The sequence below is a fragment of the Dendrobates tinctorius genome, unplaced genomic scaffold (genome assembly GCF_039654945.1).
Source record: "Dendrobates tinctorius isolate UK_male_01 unplaced genomic scaffold, ASM3965494v1 ptg000332l, whole genome shotgun sequence".
In the NCBI taxonomy this organism is placed as follows: Eukaryota; Metazoa; Chordata; class Amphibia; order Anura; family Dendrobatidae; genus Dendrobates; species Dendrobates tinctorius.
This window is the reverse complement of record NW_027361998.1, coordinates 17,894,580-17,912,348: the sequence shown is the minus strand read 5'-3', so window position 1 is coordinate 17,912,348 and position 17,769 is coordinate 17,894,580. Positions and strand designations below refer to the sequence as shown.

At 44.7% G+C, this 17,769-nt stretch overlaps 4 non-coding genes across 4 annotated transcripts; all 4 read left to right on the top strand.

The window, feature by feature from the left end:
• Positions 1-4,551: 4,551 nt before the first annotated feature.
• On the top strand, positions 4,552-4,624 carry TRNAV-CAC (transfer RNA valine (anticodon CAC)). Its single transcript has one exon. It is a non-coding gene; the product is annotated as a tRNA-Val (tRNA).
• A 12,000-nt stretch (positions 4,625-16,624) lies between these two features.
• Positions 16,625-16,697, top strand: TRNAV-CAC (transfer RNA valine (anticodon CAC)). The gene has a single exon. It is a non-coding gene; the product is annotated as a tRNA-Val (tRNA).
• Positions 16,698-16,794: 97 nt separating this feature from the next.
• Positions 16,795-16,867, top strand: TRNAV-UAC (transfer RNA valine (anticodon UAC)). The gene has a single exon. It is a non-coding gene; the product is annotated as a tRNA-Val (tRNA).
• Positions 16,868-17,635: 768 nt separating this feature from the next.
• On the top strand, positions 17,636-17,708 carry TRNAV-CAC (transfer RNA valine (anticodon CAC)). The gene has a single exon. It is a non-coding gene; the product is annotated as a tRNA-Val (tRNA).
• Positions 17,709-17,769: the final 61 nt, after the last annotated feature.

Below are 17,769 nucleotides of genomic sequence, written 5' to 3'. Positions count from 1 at the left end.
GAGATTTTGAATCTCTGCGTACACTTTTGGACACTGGACACTTGTGGATTGTGTGAGGCCCACTGATATCTGAGCGCTATGTGACACACTCGATGGCACAGCTGCCTGTGACCAAAGTGACGAGAGGATAATGGAGATTTTGAATCTCTGCGTACACTTTTGGACACTGGACACTTGTGGATTGTGTGAGGCCCACTGATATATGAGCGCTATGTGACACACTCGATGGCACAGCTGCCTGTGACCAAAGTGACGAGAGGATAATGGAGATTTTGAATCTCTGCGTCCACTTTTGAACACTGGACACTTGTCGATTGTGTGACGCCCACTGATATCTGAGCGCTTTGTGACACGCTCGATGGCACAGCTTCCTGTGACCAAAGTGACGAGAGGATAATGGAGATTTTGAATCTCTGCGTACACTTTTGGACACTGGACACTTGAGGATTGTGTGAGGCCCACTGATATCTGAGCGCTATGTGACACGCTCGATGGCACAGCTGCCTGTGACCAAAGTGACGAGAGGATAATGGAGATTTTGAATCTCTGCGTACACTTTTGGACACTGGACACTTGTGGATTGTGTGAGGCCCACTGATATCTGAGCGCTATGTGACACGCTCGATGGCACAGCTGCCTGTGACCAAAGTGACGAGAGGATAATGGAGATTTTGAATCTCTGCGTACACTTTTGGACACTGGACACTTGTAGATTGTGTGAGGCCCACTGATATCTGAGCGCTATGTGACACGCTCGATGGCACAGCTGCCTGTGACCAAAGTGACGAGAGGATAATGGAGATTTTGAATCTCTGCGTACACTTTTGGACACTGGACACTTGTGGATTGTGTGAGGCCCACTGATATCTGAGCGCTATGTGACACGCTCGATGGCACAGCTGCCTGTGACCAAAGTGACGAGAGGATAATGGAGATTTTGAATCTCTGCGTACACTTTTGGACACTGGACACTTGTGGATTGTGTGACGCCCACTGATATCTGAGCGCTATGTGACACACTCGATGGCACAGCTGCCTGTGACCAAAGTGACGAGAGGATAATGGAGATTTTGAATCTCTGCGCACACTTTTGGACACTGGACACTTGTAGATTGTGTGAGGCCCACTGATATCTGAGCGCTATGTGACACGCTCGATGGCACAGCTGCCTGTGACCAAAGTGACGAGAGGATAATGGAGATTTTGAATCTCTGCGTACACTTTTGGACACTGGACACTTGTGGATTGTGTGAGGCCCACTGATATCTGAGCGCTATGTGACACGCTCGATGGCACAGCTGCCTGTGACCAAAGTGACGAGAGGATAATGGAGATTTTGAATCTCTGCGTACACTTTTGGACACTGGACACTTGTAGATTGTGTGAGGCCCACTGATATCTGAGCGCTATGTGACAGGCTCGATGGCACAGCTGCCTGTGACCAAAGTGACGAGAGGATAATGGAGATTTTTAATCTCTGCGTACACTTTTGGACACTGGACACTTGTGGATTGTGTGAGGCCCACTGATATCTGAGCGCTATGTGACACGCTCGATGGCACAGCTGCCTGTGACCAAAGTGACGAGAGGATAATGGAGATTTTGAATCTCTGCGTACACTTTTGGACACTGGACACTTGTGGATTGTGTGAGGCCCACTGATATCTGAGCGCTATGTGACACGCTCGATGGCACAGCTGCCTGTGACCAAAGTGACGAGAGGATAATGGAGATTTTGAATCTCTGCGTACACTTTTGGACACTGGACACTTGTAGATTGTGTGAGGCCCACTGATATCTGAGCACTATGTGACAGGCTCGATGGCACAGCTGCCTGTGACCAACGTGACGAGAGGATAATGGAGATTTTTAATCTCTGCGTACACTTTTGGACACTGGACACTTGTGGATTGTGTGAGGCCCACTGATATCTGAGCGCTATGTGACAAGCTCGATGGCACAGCTGCCTGTGACCAAAGTGACGAGAGGATAATGGAGATTTTGAATCTCTGCGTACACTTTTGGACACTGGACACTTGTGGATTGTGTGAGGCCCACTGATATCTGAGCGCTATGTGACACGCTCGATGGCACAGCTGCCTGTGACCAAAGTGACGAGAGGATAATGGAGATTTTGAATCTCTGCGTACACTTTTGGACACTGGACACTTGTGGATTGTGTGAGGCCCACTGATATCTGAGCGCTATGTGACACGCTCGATGGCACAGCTGCCTGTGACCAAAGTGACGAGAGGATAATGGAGATTTTGAATCTCTGCGTACACTTTTGGACACTGGACACTTGTAGATTGTGTGAGGCCCACTGATATCTGAGCGATATGTGACAGGCTCCATGGCACAGCTGCCTGTGACCAAAGTGACGAGAGGATAATGGAGATTTTTAATCTCTGCATACACTTTTGGACACTGGACACTTGTGGATTGTGTGAGGCCCACTGATATCTGAGCGCTATGTGACACGCTCGATGGCACAGCTGCCTGTGACCAAAGTGACGAGAGGATAATGGAGATTTTGAATCTCTGCGTACACTTTTGAACACTGGACACTTGTGGATTGTGTGAGGCCCACTGATATCTGAGCGCTTTGTGACACGCTCGATGGCACAGCTGCCTGTGACCAAAGTGACGAGAGGATAATGGAGATTTTGAATCTCTGCGTACACTTTTGGACACTGGACACTTGAGGATTGTGTGAGGCCCACTGATATCTGAGCGCTATGTGACACGCTCGATGGCACAGCTGCCTGTGACCAAAGTGACGAGAGGATAATGGAGATTTTGAATCTCTGCGTACACTTTTGGACACTGGACACTTGTGGATTGTGTGAGGCCCACTGATATCTGAGCGCTATGTGACACGCTCGATGGCACAGCTGCCTGTGACCAAAGTGACGAGAGGATAATGGAGATTTTGAATCTCTGCGTACACTTTTGGACACTGGACACTTGTGGATTGTGTGAGGCCCACTGATATCTGAGCGCTATGTGACACGCTCGATGGCACAGCTGCCTGTGACCAAAGTGACGAGAGGATAATGGAGATTTTGAATCTCTGCGTACACTTTTGGACACTGGACACTTGTGGATTGTGTGAGGCCCACTGATATCTGAGCGCTATGTGACACGCTCGATGGCACAGCTGCCTGTGACCAAAGTGACCAGAGGATAATGGAGATTTTGAATCTCTGCGTACACTTTTGGACACTGGACACTTGTGGATTGTGTGAGGCCCACTGATATCTGAGCGCTATGTGACACGCTCGATGGCACAGCTGCCTGTGACCAAAGTGACGAGAGGATAATGGAGATTTTGAATCTCTGCGTACACTTTTGGACACTGGACACTTGTGGATTGTGTGAGGCCCACTGATATCTGAGCGCTATGTGACACGCTCGATGGCACAGCTGCCTGTGACCAAAGTGACGAGAGGATAATGGAGATTTTGAATCTCTGCGCACACTTTTGGACACTGGACACTTGTGGATTGTGTGAGGCCCACTGATATCTGAGCGCTATGTGACACGCTCGATGGCACAGCTGCCTGTGAACAAAGTGACGAGAGGATAATGGAGATTTTGAATCTCTGCGTACAATTTTGGACACTGGACACTTGTGGATTGTGTGAGGCCCACTGATATCTGAGCGCTATGTGACACGCTCGATGGCACAGCTGCCTGTGACCAAAGTGACGAGAGGATAATGGAGATTTTGAATCTCTGCGTACAATTTTGGACACTGGACACTTGTGGATTGTGAGAGGCCCACTGATATCTGAGCGCTATGTGACACGCTCGATGGCACAGCTGTGACAAAAGTGACTAGAGGATAAGGGAGATTGGATTGCTTTTAAAAAAGCAGTTTGCAGAGCAGTGGGTAAACAGCAATGCCAGCGTGTCAGGAAGCCTTAAAAGGCAGCCCAACAACCAACACCACTGATACACCACAATATAGCCTCCCCTTGCACTGCACACACAGTGACTTGTGTGTTGTGCAGGCCAAATCGCTAGCAGCAGAAGCAGTTTTTTTGTCTTCTTCCCTGCCTAACGCTCTCCCTACAGAATCAGCAGCAACCTCTCCCTATACTAAGATCGGCAGAAGTAAGATGGCGGTCGGCGTGCACGCTCTTTTATACCCCCTGTGACGCCCACCAAAGCAAGCCAATCACTTGCATGCCATTCTGAAAGATGGTGGTGACCCGTGCCTAGGTCATCACGTTGCCCACAGTGTCCGTGGATCCTGATTGGCTGAAAAAGAGCGCAAAACAAACTTTTGAAACGCGACTTTGGCGCGTAAGTCGCTGACCTCGTGGCCGACCTCATCCTAGGGTCGGGTTTCGTTTCATGAAACCCGACTTTTGAATTTTTTCGACCCGTTTCGCTCAACTCTAGTTATCACGTTCGCCTAACACGCGAAAGGTCCCCAGATCGAAACTGGGCAGAAACACGCTGTTACCCTTTGGTATCCAAGCTTTTGACTTTCAGTTCTTGATCTCGATTGCTTGTTGTCACCACAGTAAGCACTTGCATCCGGTTTCTGTAGTGTAGCGGTTATCACGTTCGCCTCACACGCGAAAGGTCCCCAGTTCGAAACTGGGCAGAAACCCAGCTTTTTCTCTTGGAAAACGATCTTTATGACTTTCAGTGCTTGTTCTTTATTGCTTGCCATGACCACAGCATTTTTTTTTTGTTTGAATCAGTTGGTTTCTGTAGTGTAGCGGTTATCACGTTCACTTTACACGCGAAAGGTCCTCAGTTCGAAACTGGGCATAAACACAGCGTTCCTCTTGCAAACTAGCGCTTTTGACAATGAGTGCTTGATCTTTAATGCTTGCCATGACCACAGTAAACGCTCTTGTCTGGTTACTGTAGTGTAGTGATTGTCCTGTTTGAAACTCATATATAAATCCCTAAAACAATACTTTATTATTTAAAAACCACAGATGTGGTACACACCGGAAAAATGTGACAGTAATAGAAAAAATGAAAAATAGGTGTTCAAAATTAAACCCACACTAGGGTAACCCCTACGAGTCCCTATTAGGTAACTATGCTGTACCCTGCCTGGCTGCGGAGGTTGGCACCCTAAGGGGGGGACGTTGTGGCGCCCCCGCTCACGATGGCTATCCCTGGGGGCCCTGATAAACCCTACAGCCACTAGTGGTCCCTTCTACCCAATGTAAGGGAACCCCTCGTTCTAGACAGAGATCAGACCTGCTCTATAGAGGACCCTGTGTCCCAAAAAGAGAGGTTAAAAACAAATTAGAACACACATGGCATAGAGTGGCATATTTGAAGTCCCACAGAAAGATACAGGCAAACTTCAAGGCAGACCAGTGGGGTATCTCAGTTCAGATCATGCCTAATTCTTATATACACAATAAGGAGATGCCATCAATAGTCTCCCACTAATGAAAATATATGGGAAACGCAGAGCTGCAACAGCGGTACTTATCTGCGTTTTTCGCCACCTGCCATCAATTTATGAATGCCTCAAACAAATTAGAACACACATGGCATCGAGTGGCATATTGAAGTCCCACAAAAAGATACAGACAAACTTCAAGGCAGCCCAGTGGGGTATCTCAGTTCAGATCATGCCTAATTCTTATATACAAAATAAGGAGAGGCATCTTTTACAAAAATCGATGTAGAAATAGCTGAAAGATGCCATCAATAGTCTCCCACTAATGAAAATATATGGGAAACGCAGAGCTGCAACAGCGGTACTTATCTGCGTTTTTCGCCACCTGCCATCAATTTATGAATGCCTCAACGCGTTTCGCCTTCCAGGGCTCATCAGGAGGCCCGATGCTACGATATTTCGTGTCCAATATAGGTGCAAATAGCTTACCGATATTCCATAGGTCTCCACTCTTATAATCTGCCGCGCAGAGCCTAAGCTCCGCCCACTGCAATCCCATTGCCTCTTACAACACCACCCATTTTCTGCTGCCCCAATCGGTTACCAGATCTCTGATGCACCGTCATACTAACCAATCACGTGTCCTCACACACAGGGTTCCCCATAGCTCCCCTGTCATCCTGGCTTAGATTGGTTTCTGCACCTAGCCTGCATGCAGCGTCACTGCTGACTCACCAATCCCATATCTTTAGACGGAGAGTCTCTCAGCAATCACCGATCACTGCACCCAAGGCATATTATCATCTCTGCACTTTAACCCCATATGTGCAGCAACGTTCCACAGACCAGGCGTGTATACCCACATCGCTACATTTAAGAGCTCATGTCTGACGATCTCATTTAATGTGTTATATTGATCATGATAATTAGCGTTCTGCTTGATATATATATATGTATACAAAACCGCATCATCGCCCACAGCAATGTGAGCAGGCGTCTACAGCTACCCATCTCAATATATGTAAACAGCATATGATGTAAATATCTTTTAATATGACCAGGCGTCGATATGCAACTACCCCATCAAGTTCAAAATATCTAATCTCCCAAGATAATCACTGTGAGGCAAAAATGTACAGATATCTATCTTCAGATAATCTATGCAATCTAAAGATGATCCACACTGAAATAATATGCAACCGCCCCGTCAAAGTAATATAAAGAGGCAGCAAGGGTTCAGATTCAAAAATGCTCCTGAATCATATAGGGATATACGTCTGCGGCAGTAAAGAGGGACTTTCTATATAAACAATATTCCACGCCAATACATGGAGATTCCACTACAACAGGGAACCAATAGAACAAAATCAAGGAGGCTGGTATCCTCTAGAAGAGGAACATATAATTCAATTGTGGCTCATAAGAAACAGGCATATGACAATTGCTCATTCAGCCCTCTCGGTTCGAGTGACTCCATCCTGAATATCCATTCACACTCCCTCCTAAGCATCACCTTATCCACATTCCCTCCTCTTGGGTTTACATGGACTACTTCTACAGCACAGAATTTTATGTCACCAAGATCACCATTATGATACATCCACATGTGCTTTGCGAGCGGGGTTTCTCTTTTATGTCTGATATCTCCAAGATGTTCTCCTACTCTTCTTCTGAATTCTCTCCTGGTCTTTCCTATATAATTTTTAGGGCATGAGCATGTAGCCATATAGATGACCCCTGTGGTTTTGCAGTTTGAGAAGCCACGATGAAAAAATATCCTACCAGTGCTCGCACTGCAGAAAGACTTCCCCGGTCTCATATAATTACAAAAACTGCAGTCCCCACATTTAAAAAAACCACATGGTCGCCTATCCAACCAGGTACCACCAGCCAATGGTCTCCTATATTGGCTGTGGACCAACATGTCCCTAATAGATCTACCCTTTCTAAAGGTTATGTTGGGACACTCGCCAATTATATTCTTCAAATCTGGATCCAACCTGAGGACATCCCAATGCTTAGATAGAACCTTTCTGACCTCCTGATGGTTGACGTCAAATGTCCCAATTACTCTTATTAATTCCGTCGAGTCTTTAATCTCACGTTTCTGCAGCAATTTGGACCTATCTGCTTTTCTTGCAAAATCATATGCAGTGTCTAGAACATGTTGCGGATATCCCTTGTTCTTAAACCGACAGAACATATCCCCAGCTTGCCTCTGGAACAGGTCATTCCTGGAGCAATTCCTCCTCAACCGTAGGAATTGTCCCTTCGGAATACCTCTCTTAAGAGGGACTGGATGGTGGCTCTGCCAATGTAGTAGGCTGTTCGTACTCGTAGGTTTCCGAAATATACTAGTAGAGATGCCTCCCATCCTATCTTTCTGGATTTTAATGTCCAGGAACGGTATTTCCGTTTTCTGAATTTCTGAGGTAAATCTCAAGTTAACACTATTTCGATTCAACTCTCTCACAAATTCTTCAAATTGATCTTTATCCCCTGTCCATACCATGAAGACATCATCTATGAACCTATACCACAGAGCAATCAAGCAGTGCCACCACTTCTCCTCTCCTCCAAAAACGATAGTCTCCTCCCACCAGCCCAGAAACAAATTTGCATACGAAGGGGCACAAGGGCACCCCATCGCGGTGCCCCTGAGCTGGTGGTAGAATTTGCCATCAAAGCAGAATGCATTATGGGTCAATATAAACTGCAGAAGGGAGGTCAGAAAACTATTGTGCCCTCTACACGCTATGGACCTCTGACTAAGAAAATGTCCCACGCCTTTAATGCCCACATCATGTGGTATGTTACTGTAGAGTGCTTCTATGTCAATGGAGGCCAACCAAGCATTCCCTTCCAGATGAACGCCCTCCAATTTTAGCAGTAAGTCTGAAGTATCCCTCAAATATGACGGCAAACAAACCACAAAGGGACGTAATATCTGGTCAATATACAGGCCACTATTCTGTGTCAGCGAATCCACACCTGATACAATCGGCCTCCCCTTCAGGGGATTTAGGCCCTTATGTATCTTTGGTAAAGCATAAAATGTGGCCACCAAAGGGAACTTAGGAAGAATAAAGTCAAATTCAGTCTTAGAGACCACACCCTCTGCTAAGGCCCCATTAAGGATCAGCCGCAGTTCCTCTCTATAAGAGGCCATGGGGTTCTCTTTTAGCACCTCATATGTTGAATTGTCCTGCAGTATAGTATAGCACATTTCACGATATTCAATGTGGTTCAAAATTACCATATTACCCCCTTTATCGGAGGGTTTAACCACTATTTGATCATTTTTCTTTAAAGCCTCAAGTGCTAATCGCTCACTGGCCAACAGATTATCCTTATTTTCCCACTCCGGTCCTACTAATTTCTTCAGGTCCCTCTCCACCAAGCTGGCAAATATATCGATATTTCCCATATCACCTGCAGGCGGCATCCTTTCACTTTTATTTCTCAAGGTAGTAAAGGGGCCCTTCCCAGCAGTGGGAACTCTATCATTTTCATTCAAAAGTCCAATGAGCGCCTCATATCCTTCAATATCCTCCTCATTGAGGCCCTGTTGTTTGCAGGCCTCTCGACTATTGTGTCTGATAAACCCTACAGCAGACCAGTGCCTTGAAGTTTGCCTGTATCTTTCTGTGGGACTTCAAATATGCCACTCTATGCCATGTGTGTTCTAATTTGTTTTTAACCTCTCTTTTTGGGACACAGGGTCCTCTATAGAGCAGGTCTGATCTCTGTCTAGAACGAGGGGTTCCCTTACATTGGGTAGAAGGGACCACTAGTGGCTGTAGGGTTTATCAGGGCCCCCAGGGATAGCCATCGTGAGCGGGGGCGCCACAACGTCCCCCCCTTAGGGTGCCAACCTCCGCAGCCAGGCAGGGTACAGCATAGTTACCTAATAGGGACTCGTAGGGGTTACCCTAGTGTGGGTTTAATTTTGAACACCTATTTTTCATTTTTTCTATTACTGTCACATTTTTCCGGTGTGTACCACATCTGTGGTTTTTAAATAATAAAGTATTGTTTTAGGGATTTATATATGAGTTTGATTTGAGAACCCTTAAGGATTATAATTTTCATATTGTGAATATTCGAATCTGGGATGGCTGGTTTCCTTGCAGGTCCTATTAATTTAGATCTGTGGATGGAAGATGCGAATCAGGCATTTAGCATAGCAGGGTCACCTGAGAGCAATACTGGCCCTTTGGCTCTCAAGAATCTATTCAATGAGTTATATGGAGGTTACAAAGAATTTTTGAAATCCTGGTGGGAACTCAGGACACTTGAGAATTATATAAAAAATCGGATAATTCCAAGAGGCTTGAGGATAAACATCAATCCTTCCCCTAGAATTTCCTCACCTGAGTTTATGAGTGTGTGGATGAAGGAATCCATCGAGTCATCCCTTAGATTTATGCAAATTCTGTTGGCAGAAGAAAAAAAAGGTACTTGAGAGGGTCACTGGGGATTTGAATAAATTGATTGAACGAGTCCTGAAGTTTAAAGGGGATCCCGATTTTAATAGAAGGGAGGGGCTATTGCAAACCTCTGTTGAGAGATATCAGGCTCTATTAAAAGAACGAAAGCATCTTCAGTTCCAGAGGGATTTGAGGGACTTTAGTGATAATCAGGTGTTCAACTACCAGAAAGAAAGACAGTCTGAGGCCTCGTCATCTGATATCGATACCTCCGATACAGAAAGGACGGAGAGGGCACTAGGGGGTACACATCAGTATAGAGATACGCTGTCGAAACAAAGATGGCAAGGTGGGAGAGGCAGATCCATGAGAAAGGGAAGAGGGCCACACAGGGGAGGTACACGAGTGTTAACTCCCTTCTCAGGCCCCAATTTGATATCTGGTTCTGGTTCTGCTCAGTCGTATACTCCTACTGTCTCCTCTGCCTCTTTTTTGGAACAGGGTGCGAGAACGGGTTACCAATTAAGAACTCGGTTCAACCAATAAAAGGTCAGATTGTGAACCTGTCCTCGCACGTTCTTACTACGGATGAGCTGAGTGTCCTCTCTAGAGGCCTAAATTTTGTGCCAGTGAATAGGTTCAACTGCTTCGAATGGGTTAAAGATTTGAATTTGTTTTGTAGAAAACTCAAGTGGAAAAAGTTTTTCAGACACAATAGTCGAGAGGCCTGCAAACAACAGGGCCTCAATGAGGAGGATATTGAAGGATATGAGGCGCTCATTGGACTTTTGAATGAAAATGATAGAGTTCCCACTGCTGGGAAGGGCCCCTTTACTACCTTGAGAAATAAAAGTGAAAGGATGCCGCCTGCAGGTGATATGGGAAATATCGATATATTTGCCAGCTTGGTGGAGAGGGACCTGAAGAAATTAGTAGGACCGGAGTGGGAAAATAAGGATAATCTGTTGGCCAGTGAGCGATTAGCACTTGAGGCTTTAAAGAAAAATGATCAAATAGTGGTTAAACCCTCCGATAAAGGGGGTAATATGGTAATTTTGAACCACATTGAATATCGTGAAATGTGCTATACTATACTGCAGGACAATTCAACATATGAGGTGCTAAAAGAGAACCCCATGGCCTCTTATAGAGAGGAACTGCGGCTGATCCTTAATGGGGCCTTAGCAGAGGGTGTGGTCTCTAAGACTGAATTTGACTTTATTCTTCCTAAGTTCCCTTTGGTGGCCACATTTTATGCTTTACCAAAGATACATAAGGGCCTAAATCCCCTGAAGGGGAGGCCGATTGTATCAGGTGTGGATTCGCTGACACAGAATAGTGGCCTGTATATTGACCAGATATTACGTCCCTTTGTGGTTTGTTTGCCGTCATATTTGAGGGATACTTCAGACTTACTGCTAAAATTGGAGGGCGTTCATCTGGAAGGGAATGCTTGGTTGGCCTCCATTGACATAGAAGCACTCTACAGTAACATACCACATGATGTGGGCATTAAAGGCGTGGGACATTTTCTTAGTCAGAGGTCCATAGCGTGTAGAGGGCACAATAGTTTTCTGACCTCCCTTCTGCAGTTTATATTGACCCATAATGCATTCTGCTTTGATGGCAAATTCTACCACCAGCTCAGGGGCACCGCGATGGGGTGCCCTTGTGCCCCTTCGTATGCAAATTTGTTTCTGGGCTGGTGGGAGGAGACTATCGTTTTTGGAGGAGAGGAGAAGTGGTGGCACTGCTTGATTGCTCTGTGGTATAGGTTCATAGATGATGTCTTCATGGTATGGACAGGGGATAAAGATCAATTTGAAGAATTTGTGAGAGAGTTGAATCGAAATAGTGTTAACTTGAGATTTACCTCAGAAATTCAGAAAACAGAAATACCGTTCCTGGACATTAAAATCCAGAAAGATAGGATGGGAGGCATCTCTACTAGTATATTTCGGAAACCTACGAGTACGAACAGCCTACTACATTGGCAGAGCCACCATCCAGTCCCTCTTAAGAGAGGTATTCCGAAGGGACAATTCCTACGGTTGAGGAGGAATTGCTCCAGGAATGACCTGTTCCAGAGGCAAGCTGGGGATATGTTCTGTCGGTTTAAGAACAAGGGATATCCGCAACATGTTCTAGACACTGCATATGATTTTGCAAGAAAAGCAGATAGGTCCAAATTGCTGCAGAAACGTGAGATTAAAGACTCGACGGAATTAATAAGAGTAATTGGGACATTTGACGTCAACCATCAGGAGGTCAGAAAGGTTCTATCTAAGCATTGGGATGTCCTCAGGTTGGATCCAGATTTGAAGAATATAATTGGCGAGTGTCCCAACATAACCTTTAGAAAGGGTAGATCTATTAGGGACATGTTGGTCCACAGCCAATATAGGAGACCATTGGCTGGTGGTACCTGGTTGGATAGGCGACCATGTGGTTTTTTTAAATGTGGGGACTGCAGTTTTTGTAATTATATGAGACCGGGGAAGTCTTTCTGCAGTGCGAGCACTGGTAGGATATTTTTTCATCGTGGCTTCTCAAACTGCAAAACCACAGGGGTCATCTATATGGCTACATGCTCATGCCCTAAAAATTATATAGGAAAGACCAGGAGAGAATTCAGAAGAAGAGTAGGAGAACATCTTGGAGATATCAGACATAAAAGAGAAACCCCGCTCGCAAAGCACATGTGGATGTATCATAATGGTGATCTTGGTGACATAAAATTCTGTGCTGTAGAAGTAGTCCATGTAAACCCAAGAGGAGGGAATGTGGATAAGGTGATGCTTAGGAGGGAGTGTGAATGGATATTCAGGATGGAGTCACTCGAACCGAGAGGGCTGAATGAGCAATTGTCATATGCCTGTTTCTTATGAGCCACAATTGAATTATATGTTCCTCTTCTAGAGGATACCAGCCTCCTTGATTTTGTTCTATTGGTTCCCTGTTGTAGTGGAATCTCCATGTATTGGCGTGGAATATTGTTTATATAGAAAGTCCCTCTTTACTGCCGCAGACGTATATCCCTATATGATTCAGGAGCATTTTTGAATCTGAACCCTTGCTGCCTCTTTATATTACTTTGACGGGGCGGTTGCATATTATTTCAGTGTGGATCATCTTTAGATTGCATAGATTATCTGAAGATAGATATCTGTACATTTTTGCCTCACAGTGATTATCTTGGGAGATTAGATATTTTGAACTTGATGGGGTAGTTGCATATCGACGCCTGGTCATATTAAAAGATATTTACATCATATGCTGTTTACATATATTGAGATGGGTAGCTGTAGACGCCTGCTCACATTGCTGTGGGCGATGATGCGGTTTTGTATACATATATATATATCAAGCAGAACGCTAATTATCATGATCAATATAACACATTAAATGAGATCGTCAGACATGAGCTCTTAAATGTAGCGATGTGGGTATACACGCCTGGTCTGTGGAACGTTGCTGCACATATGGGGTTAAAGTGCAGAGATGATAATATGCCTTGGGTGCAGTGATCGGTGATTGCTGAGAGACTCTCCGTCTAAAGATATGGGATTGGTGAGTCAGCAGTGACGCTGCATGCAGGCTAGGTGCAGAAACCAATCTAAGCCAGGATGACAGGGGAGCTATGGGGAACCCTGTGTGTGAGGACACGTGATTGGTTAGTATGACGGTGCATCAGAGATCTGGTAACCGATTGGGGCAGCAGAAAATGGGTGGTGTTGTAAGAGGCAATGGGATTGCAGTGGGCGGAGCTTAGGCTCTGCGCGGCAGATTATAAGAGTGGAGACCTATGGAATATCGGTAAGCTATTTGCACCTATATTGGACACGAAATATCGTAGCATCGGGCCTCCTGATGAGCCCTGGAAGGCGAAACGCGTTGAGGCATTCATAAATTGATGGCAGGTGGCGAAAAACGCAGATAAGTACCGCTGTTGCAGCTCTGCGTTTCCCATATATTTTCATTAGTGGGAGACTATTGATGGCATCTTTCAGCTATTTCTACATCGATTTTTGTAAAAGATGCCTCTCCTTATTTTGTATATAAGAATTAGGCATGATCTGAACTGAGATACCCCACTGGGCTGCCTTGAAGTTTGTCTGTATCTTTTTGTGGGACTTCAATATGCCACTCGATGCCATGTGTGTTCTAATTTGTTTGAGGCATTCATAAATTGATGGCAGGTGGCGAAAAACGCAGATAAGTACCGCTGTTGCAGCTCTGCGTTTCCCATATATTTTCATTAGTGGGAGACTATTGATGGCATCTCCTTATTGTGTATATAAGAATTAGGCATGATCTGAACTGAGATACCCCACTGGTCTGCCTTGAAGTTTGCCTGTATCTTTCTGTGGGACTTCAAATATGCCACTCTATGCCATGTGTGTTCTAATTTGTTTTTAACCTCTCTTTTTGGGACACAGGGTCCTCTATAGAGCAGGTCTGATCTCTGTCTAGAACGAGGGGTTCCCTTACATTGGGTAGAAGGGACCACTAGTGGCTGTAGGGTTTATCAGGGCCCCCAGGGATAGCCATCGTGAGCGGGGGCGCCACAACGTCCCCCCCTTAGGGTGCCAACCTCCGCAGCCAGGCAGGGTACAGCATAGTTACCTAATAGGGACTCGTAGGGGTTACCCTAGTGTGGGTTTAATTTTGAACACCTATTTTTCATTTTTTCTATTACTGTCACATTTTTCCGGTGTGTACCACATCTGTGGTTTTTAAATAATAAAGTATTGTTTTAGGGATTTATATATGAGTTTGATTTGAGAACCCTTAAGGATTATAATTTTCATATTGTGATTGTCCTGTTTGCCATCCTCCTGAAAGTTCCCTGTTTTGATCCCGGGCAGAAACATGTGGCTTTTCTTTATTTTGATCACAAACGTATATTGTTGGCTTAATTAGCCTTAGTTAGCATATTCTATTGCTGGTTTAATGAGCATTACTTTTACCAATGTGATTATTTCTACCCGTTTTTGCTTTTGGCAAGCATGTGTGTTTTTGACAGTGTCTAAGTGTTCCTAATTCAAGTAACACCTGATAGGATCAAGGTACGAAAGCAGGCATCTAGGTGCTTTTTCTTTTTGGCTTTTGGACAAAGGCATGAGAATGTTTTGTGGAGCATGGTTTTGTTTCCCTGTTTGTTCTTTTTCTCCAATAGCCTGACAAATGAAAGGTTCCTGTGTTGCAAAATGCACTTTGTCCTGTCTTCAGACATAGAGGAAAACCTCTTGACTTTGGCTGGCTGTTTTTTTCTTTTTCAAGTTCATTTCAGCATGTTTAAACAACTTTAGCTTTGCATGCAGTTTCTGAAGTGTAGTGGTTGTCACATTCACCTCACATGCCAACGGTCCCCAGTTCGAAACTGGATAGAAGCATGACATTAGGCGTTGATATTAAAGCTTTTGACGTTGAGTCTTTGTTCTCGATGGCTTGTCATGACCACAGTAACCTTCCACAGCCCGTTTCTGTAGTGTAGTGCTTATCACGTTTGCCTAACACGCGAAAGGTCCCCAGTTCGAAACTGGGCAGAAACACGCTGTTACCCTTTGGTATCCAAGCTTTTGACTTTCAGTTCTTGATCTCGATTGCTTGTTGTCACCACAGTAAGCGCGTGCATCCGATTTCTGTAGTGTAGAGGTTATCACGTTCGCCTCACACGTGAAAGGTCCCCAGTTTGAAACTGGGCAGAAACACAGCTTTTTCTCTTGGAAAATGTTTTTTTTGACTTTCAGTGCTTATTCTTTATTGCTTGCCATGACCACAGCATTTTTTTTTTGTTTGAAGTGGTTGGTTTCTGTAGTGTAGCGTTTATCACGTTCGCTTTACACGTGAAAGGTCCTCAGTTCGAAACTGGGCAGAAACACAGCGTTCCTCTTGCAAACTAGCGCTTTTGACAATGAGTGCTTGATCTTTAATGCTTGCCATGACCACAGTAAACGCTCTTGTCTGGTTACTGTAGTGTAGTGATTGTCCTGTTTGCCATCCCCCTGAAAGTTCCCTGTTTTGATCCCGGGCAGAAACATGTGGCTTTTCTTTATTTTGATCACAAACGTATATTGTTGGCTTAATTAGCCTTAGTTAGCATATTCTATTGCTGGTTTAATGAGCATTACTTTTACCAATGTGATTACTTCTACCCGTTTTTGCTTTTGGCAAGCATGTGTGTTTTTGACAGTGTCTAAGTGTTCCTAATTCAAGTAACACCTGATAGGATCAAGGTGTGAAAGCAGGCATCTAGGTGCTTTTTCTTTTTGGCTTTTGGACAAAGGCATGAGAATGTTTTGTGGAGCATGGTTTTGTTTCCCTGTTTGTTCTTTTTCTCCAATAGCCTGACAAATGAAAGGTTCCTGTGTTGCAAAATGCACTTGGTCCTTTCTTCTGACATAGAGGAAGACCTCTTGACTTTGGCTGGCTGTTTTTTTCTTTTTCAAGTTCATTTCAGCATGTTTAAACATCTTTAGCTTTGCATGGAGTTTCTGAAGTGTAGTGGTTGTCACGTTCACCTCACACGCGAACGGTCCCCAGTTCAAAACAGGATAGACGCATGACATTAGGCGTTGATATTAAAGCTTTTGACGTAGAGTCTTTGTTCTCGATGGCTCGTCATGACCACAGTAACCTTCCGCAGCCGTTTTCTGTAGTGTTGTGGTTATCACGTTCGCCTAACATGCGAAAGGTCCCCAGTTCGAAACTGGGCAGAAACACGCTGTTACCGTTTGGTATCCAAGCTTTTGACTTTCAGTTCTTGATCTCGATTGCTTGTTGTCACGACAGTAAACGCTTTCTTCCGGTTTCTGTAGTGTAGCGGTTATCACGTTCGCCTCACACGCGAAAGGTCCCCAGTTCGAAACTGGGCAGAAACACAGCTTTTTCTCTTGGAAAACGATCTTTTTGACTTTCAGTGCTTGTTCTTTATTGTTTGCCATGACCACAGCATTTTTTGTTTGTTTGAATAGGTTGGTTTCTGTAGTGTAGCGGTTATCACGTTCGCTTTACACGCGAAAGGTCCTCAGTTCGAAACTGGGCAGAAACACAGTGTTCCTCTTGCAAACTAGCGCTTTTGACAATGAGTGCTTGATCTTTAATGCTTGCCATGACTACAGTAAATGCTCTTGTCTGGTTACTGTAGTGTAGTGATTGTCCTGTTTGCCATCCTCCTGAAAGTTCCCTGTTTTGATCCTGGGCAGAAACATGTGGCTTTTCTTTATTTTGATCACAAACGTATATTGTTGGCTTAATTAGCCTTAGTTAGCATATTCTATTGCTGGTTTAATGAGTATTACTTTTACCAATGTGATTATTTCTACCCGTTTTTGCTTTTGGCAAGCATGTGTGTTTTTGACAGTGTCTAAGTGTTCCTAATTCAAGTAACACCTGATAGGATCAAGGTGCGAAAGCAGGCATCTAGGTGCTTTTTCTTTTTGGCTTTTGGACAAAGGCATGAGAATGTTTTGTGGAGCATGGTTTTGTTTCCCTGTTTGTTCTTTTTCTCCAATAGCCTGACAAATGAAAGGTTGCTGTGTAGCAAACTGCACTTTGTCCTGTCTTCAGACATAGAGGAAGACCTCTTGACTTTGGCTGGCTGTTTTTTTCTTTTTCAAGTTCATTTCAGCATGTTTAAACATCTTTAGCTTTGCATGGAGTTTCAGAAGTGTAGTGGTTGTCACGTTCACCTCACACGCGAACGGTCCCCAGTTCGAAACTGGATAGAAGCATGACATTAGGCGTTGATATTAAAGCTTTTGACGTTGAGTCTTTGTTCTCGATGGCTCGTCATGACCACAGTAATCTTCTACAGCCGGTTTCTGTAGTGTAGCGGTTATCACGTTCGCCTCACACGCGAAAGGTCCCCAGTTCGAAACTGGGCAGAAACACAGCTTTTTCTCTTGGAAAACGATCTTTTTGACTTTCAGTGCTTGTTCTTTATTGCTTGCC